The 6000-nt window shown below is 42.9% G+C and overlaps 1 protein-coding gene across 1 annotated transcript in view; it reads right to left on the bottom strand.

Moving 5' to 3' along the window:
* The window catches only part of adamts3 (ADAM metallopeptidase with thrombospondin type 1 motif, 3), a gene marked incomplete at its 5' end in the record, with an annotated part of 170896 nt that overhangs the window by 28692 nt on the left and 136204 nt on the right, over positions 1-6000 (bottom strand). The window lies entirely within an intron of this gene.

Raw genomic sequence — 6000 nt, 5'->3', positions numbered from 1 at the left:
AGTGTCGTGGCTCAAGAGTTGGGAGTTCGCCTTGTAATTGGAAGGTTGCCGGTTTGAGCCCCGGCTTGGACAGTCTCGGTCGTTGTGTCCTTGGGCAAGACACTTCACCCGTTGCCTACTGGTGGTGGTCAGAGGGCCCGGTGGCGCCAGTGTCTGGCAGCCTCGCCTCTGTCAGTGCGCCCCAGGGTGGCTGTGGCTACAATGTAGCTGCCATCACCAGTGTGTGGATGGGTGTGTGAATGGGTGGATGACTGGTTGTGTAAAGTGCTTTGGGGTCCTTAGAGACTAGTAAAGCGCTATACAAATACAGGCCATTTACCATTTACACCTCACCAAGTGTGGTCAATTAGCAATTCAGCCCAAGCAACACCTGAAGACTCCTGCACTGCCACTGCAAAGAGAATAGGGGTTGCAGAGAGGCTAAGGTAACTCGAAGTCCCAGCAGCTACTAGTGTCGTGGCTCAAGAGTTGGGAGTTCGCCTTGTAATCGGAAGGTTACAAGGTTGCCGGTTCGAGCCCCGGCTTGGACAGTCTCGGTCGTTGTGTCCTTGGGCAAGACACTTCACCCGTTGCCTATTGGTGGTGGTCAGAGGGCCCGGTGGCGCCAGTGTCCGGCAGCCTCGCCTCTGTCAGTGCGCCTCAGGGCAGCTGTGGCTACAATGTAGCTGCCGTGAATGTGTGTGTGAATGGGTGGATGTGTAAAGTGCTTTGGGGTCCTTAGAGACTAGTAAAGCGCTATACAAATACAGGCCATTTACCATTTACACCTCACCAAGTGTGGTCAATTAGCAATTCAGCCCAAGCAACACCTGAAGACTCCTGCACTGCCACTGCAAAGAGAAGGCGTTCCCCGTGTTAGGTTTCATTTCCTTTCTACATTAAGGTCTAACAAAAGCGCCCGGGCTTGCAGTGCAGCAGCAGCTTTTGTTCCTAACTGTACCCAGCGGTGAGGATTCACAGACCTCACTGTTCCCTGTGTTCTGCTTTGGTTTAGAAGCTAATGTGCTGCCGCATTAACAGATATGAGCCGTGACTTCAATCCACAGAGTAACATTTTAAGTGCTGGAATCACAAATGGAGCCGAAACCACTCGAGCATCTAACAGACCAGAGGGACATTTGCATTTAAGACTTAAAGCTTTGTTATGTGCCACAGATGATTATTTAATTTACTTGGCAACCTTTAAACTGTGTTTTCCTCAGTGGATGATCGTTTGCTGAACTGTTACAGGTGCAAGGCAACATTTGATAATGTCAGGAGTCCTAGGAAAGAAATGCATGTTGTTCAGAGTCTGTTCCTCTTGTGCTCATACAAGTCTCCTGTCTGGAGGTTAGACACTGGTTCATTTTGGATTTCACCATCTTTGTTAATCAGATGTGATCGTATTTGGATGAGAGGGTTCAGTGCTAAGACATCTGCTAACAATTAAAGTTTGGAAGATTCATCCACAGACGAGTTCAGGTTAAAGGATCCACCCACCTCCCACTCAAAGCAGGCCTTCATTATAAAGACTTTAGGTTGAGTTTCAAGTATTTATAATTATGACAGGAACATATCAAACTGGAATTTTTAATCTAACAGGCTACATGTTTATTTTTGAGTCTGTGGGGTTTGACTGACTCGAGTAGGAACTGCAATCTCTGCACTTGTTTGTGTATTGTTGCTTTGCAAACACTCACACTGAGACGGATTCATTAAATGTTTTAGGAACAGACTTATAAAAGTAAAACATTTGATCCTGTTCAAGGAAACACACATCCAAGCCCAGACGACTTATCAGCAAATATTATCTTCATTAAGTTGACAACATGTGTTGCAGAGACACACAACAGAAACATATTTCTGGGGTCACAGACGATGGTGATGTTTCGATGTTCACACCGTCACAAACTAACAGCTGATGTTATTGTTGCCAGTTTGCAGTCACTTCCATTATAATCTGTCAGAACTGCAGCACATGTGGATTTTTTGGTTTTGTGCATTTACATTTTCACCCTCATGTAGATGTTTTCTTAATGACTTTGTAAGCACTTTTTTAAAGTCTCTTAATCAAGGACAGAAACAGATTTGCCAATTTGTTTTTATCCTTGACTTGTGCTCAGAGAGAGCATGAAATATTTAAACGATTTGCACATCGCGTCCTTAAAATCTGCAAGATTAAACTCCATGTTTTTTCAAGTTGCAGGAGAAAGTTCCTGCTACGTCTCTCGTGTTTTTCTGACAAAGCTCTGCTCCTGGGAAAACTCATCAGCTTCTGTCACATCTGTTCTCTTCGGTACGTTTGGAACAAACATGCCAGTCTAATTACTTTCCTGTCATAAAAGAAAAACAGCAAATATCCCAGACGTGGCAATTTAGAAAAGTCGACCGATGTGACGTGCAAGAAATTAGAGTTGATGTCCACGAGAGAAAAACAATTATTAGAAAAATAGAAAGTAGTTTCTTTGTTTTTTAACAAGCTTCTCATACAAGTGAGACTTGAGACTAGATGAGATTCTAATAAACAGAAACAAGGGGAAATAAATAAATCACCCTGTCAGCCATGACTGCATCACTTCCTCTTCTTTACTCCTTGAAAGTCTACCAGCAGCAGCCCATATTTCAGCCGGCTGGATGTACATCAGATGTTAGAGGGGTCTCTGCCTGTGCAGCTGCCCCTGGACAAACCTGGAAATTACTCTAACCACATCTTCACTGATATTTCCTGAGGTGTCAAAAATCATTACTAAACGTCCAGTTTATAAGTGATGACTGTAAAGCAGCTATTAATTTTGCATTTTTTCCTCCTCGCTGCTGGCTATGGTCTCATTAGTAACTGACTGTTTTTCGGCCTGTGGGAGCGTTTTGAATGAGCAGGTCCCCTGCTGCAGTGGGACTGGCTGTAAAACTGTCCTAATAGGCAGTTAAAGTCTGATCTTCAGGGTACTGACTCAATTTTATGCACTACTTCAGATCTCTTCATGTCTTTTGGGATGACAGAGTCAGCGTTACCCTTTTCTGATGCTGGAAAAACATTTCTCCATTGATCTGTGTGCACGGGTTTGTTCGTTAATGTCATTCAGACACACAGTTGTGAAAATAGTTGTTCGCATGGTCACCAGGTCCTTTAGGCATTCAATTTCAAAGTGCCAAGTGTTAGCTCGACTTATATTCAATCTCCACTAAAATGTCCAAATATCCCGGACGAGCCCCCACTTTGGGGTGATCGTGGCTCAAGAGTTGGGAGTTTGTCTTGCAATCAAAAGGTTGCCGGTTCGAGCCCCGGCTCCAACAGTCTCGGTCGTTGTGTCCTTGGGCAAGACACTTCACCCGTTGCCTACTGGTGGTGGTCAGAGGGCCCGGTGGCGCCAGTGTCCGGCAGCCTCGCCTCTGTCAGTGCGCCCCAGGGTGGCTGTGGCTACAATGTAGCTGCCATCACCAGTGTGTGGATGGGTGGATGACTGGATGTGTAAAGCGCTTTGGGGTCCTTAGGGACTAGTAAAGTGCAATATAAGTACAGGCCATTTACCATTTATATATTTATTATATTTACACATAAATATGTAGCCCCCCCCCAAAAAAAAAGAACAAAAAAAACCGAACTCAAATGACACAACCCTTTTAACAAAAAGCACCCACATTCAAAGAATTGTAATTCCACTACTGTGAATCACCACAGTGGATTTAAATAAATCAGTTAAGGCATAGTCATTAATTTAGCAGGTTTATCAAGTATTGCAATAACAGTTTCAGAATTACAGCTATTTTTATACGTAGTCCTCCACAGTTCCAGAGGCTTAAAATATTTGATCAGCCGACTGAAAACCAGTTTCACAGGCTTCCTAACAAGCTGTTCCCTTGTTATTCATATTAAGCAGATATGAGATATGAAGTTGATTAAATTTATGTTTGTTTGCTGTTTACTGAAAACTGTACGAGGGCCAAAGATGTGTCGATGCCTGATGTAAATGAGGCCAAATTGCAGCATGGGCACGTATGTCTGCCAGTAGGAGCAGGTGTTTATTGATGATGTGACTGCTGATAGAAGTAGCAGGTGTGTAGGGTACAGAGATACTGTATGCTCTCTGCTCAGATTGAGCCAAGCACTGCAAAAGACATCAGACGGAGCTTCGCAAGGCTAATGGATAATAATCTGCAGGTTTTAGATCTCACCTGGGTCAACACACCTGAATCAAATGATGAGTTCATCACCAGACCTCTGGAGAACTTCAAGACATATTGAGGAGGTCATTTAACCATTTAAATCAGCCATGTTGGATCAAGGACACATCTAAGTGTTTGGGAAAGTGTACTGCTAAAAGTACTTCTATTGCACTTCGTTATTTCACTCTTGAGCTGCTGTAACATGAATCAAGCAGCTGAACTGCCACCTCAGCATGCACTATACAGAGTCTTGCTAATGGCCTACTAATGTTATTCAGGTGTGTTGCAGCAAAGACACATGGAAAAGTTTCAGGACACCAGCCCTCGAAGACTGGAGTTTGACCCCCGTGGCCTAGTAGACCATTATGGAGGAAAAATAATAAATAAATAACGTCCAAATTATCACGGCCCTGACCGTATCCATGGCATTTGAATTTTAAAGTTTCTCCAAAGCCATCACATGCAGCTTGGAGTTGATTTGGAGGTGGCTGAACAAGTATCTATTTCTACGATCAGAGTTAAAAATACATAAAAAAATCCTAAAGATGATGAAAACAACCATAAATGAACAGAGAGTAAACAATGGCCCCTGGCTCACAGACGCATGTATTCCTTTGTGAATGATGAATTGAAGACTTCATGAACCTCAGATTAATCTCCACGAGATGCAAACACCCAGTGAGCTTGAAAACAAACAAACAAACATAAAAACAAGGGGCAGCATTGAGGATCTAAAACACACATGAAGTCTGTGAAACAGTGGTTCTGCTGCACCGCTAACAGGAGCAACATGTGTGCAGTAAGCATGAGTGCTGACATGTAAAAGTGTATTAACGCTCATTGTCAGTCCACTCTATCGTGTAAGCAGAGTTACTAATTATTCCTACTTGCTCACAAGCTGCATGTAAAATATTCTGCTGGAGATTCATCGCATTTTCATAAAAACAGGCAAAGCATCTGGGGAAGGAGAAGGCGCATCTGATGATTATAGCTGCTGTATTGTGGTAAAAACTAGCTCCTTCACACTGCTTATTGTGCTGTATTTCAATAACAGGGTGATAATCAGATAAATGCAATAATCTGATGTTAAAGAGTCAAAAAGGTGCACTGAATGCACTGAATATGGAAATGCTTCTGAATGGCTTTCATGAATTTTACGTAAAATATGTCTCTTATCGAAATGTGAGACGTTGATGCATTTCCATCAAGCTGCATGCACAAAATATATATAATAATAATATATATTATAGCTGCTGTATTGTGGTAAAAACTAGCTAATTCACACTGCTTATTGTGCTGTATTTCAATGGCTTGTGAGCATAACAGGGTGACAATCAGATAAATGCAATAATCTGATGTTAAAGAGTCAAAAAAGGTGCACTGAATGGCTTTCATGAATTTTATGTAAAATATGTCTCTTATCGAAATGTGAGACGTTGATGCATTTCCATCAAGCTGCATGCACAAAAACTTTACTGGGAAGAACTTTCTTCAACCTCTATGGCAGGGGTGGGCAATTCCAGGCCCCGAGGGCCGGTGTCCTGCAGGTTTTAGATCTCACCTCGAGTCAACACACCTGAATCACATGATTAGTTCGTTACCAGGCCTCTGGAGAACTTCAGGACATGTTAAGGAGCTAATTTAGCCATTTAAATCAGCTGTGTTGGTTCAAGGACACATCTAAAACCTGCAGGGACACCGGCCCTCGGGGCCTGGAGTTGCCCACCTCTGCTCTATGGTGTATAACAATATTTGTCGTGTATTTGAAGCTTGATTAATGACTGACTGTGCACCACCAATGTGAACCACTTAGATGCTGTAAGTCCTTGTCTAACATGAATATTTGTACCATTACAA

The sequence above is a fragment of the Neolamprologus multifasciatus genome, chromosome 12 (genome assembly GCF_963576455.1).
Source record: "Neolamprologus multifasciatus chromosome 12, fNeoMul1.2, whole genome shotgun sequence".
NCBI classification, from domain to species: domain Eukaryota; kingdom Metazoa; phylum Chordata; class Actinopteri; order Cichliformes; family Cichlidae; genus Neolamprologus; species Neolamprologus multifasciatus.
This window is presented reverse-complemented; position numbering and strand designations above follow the sequence as displayed.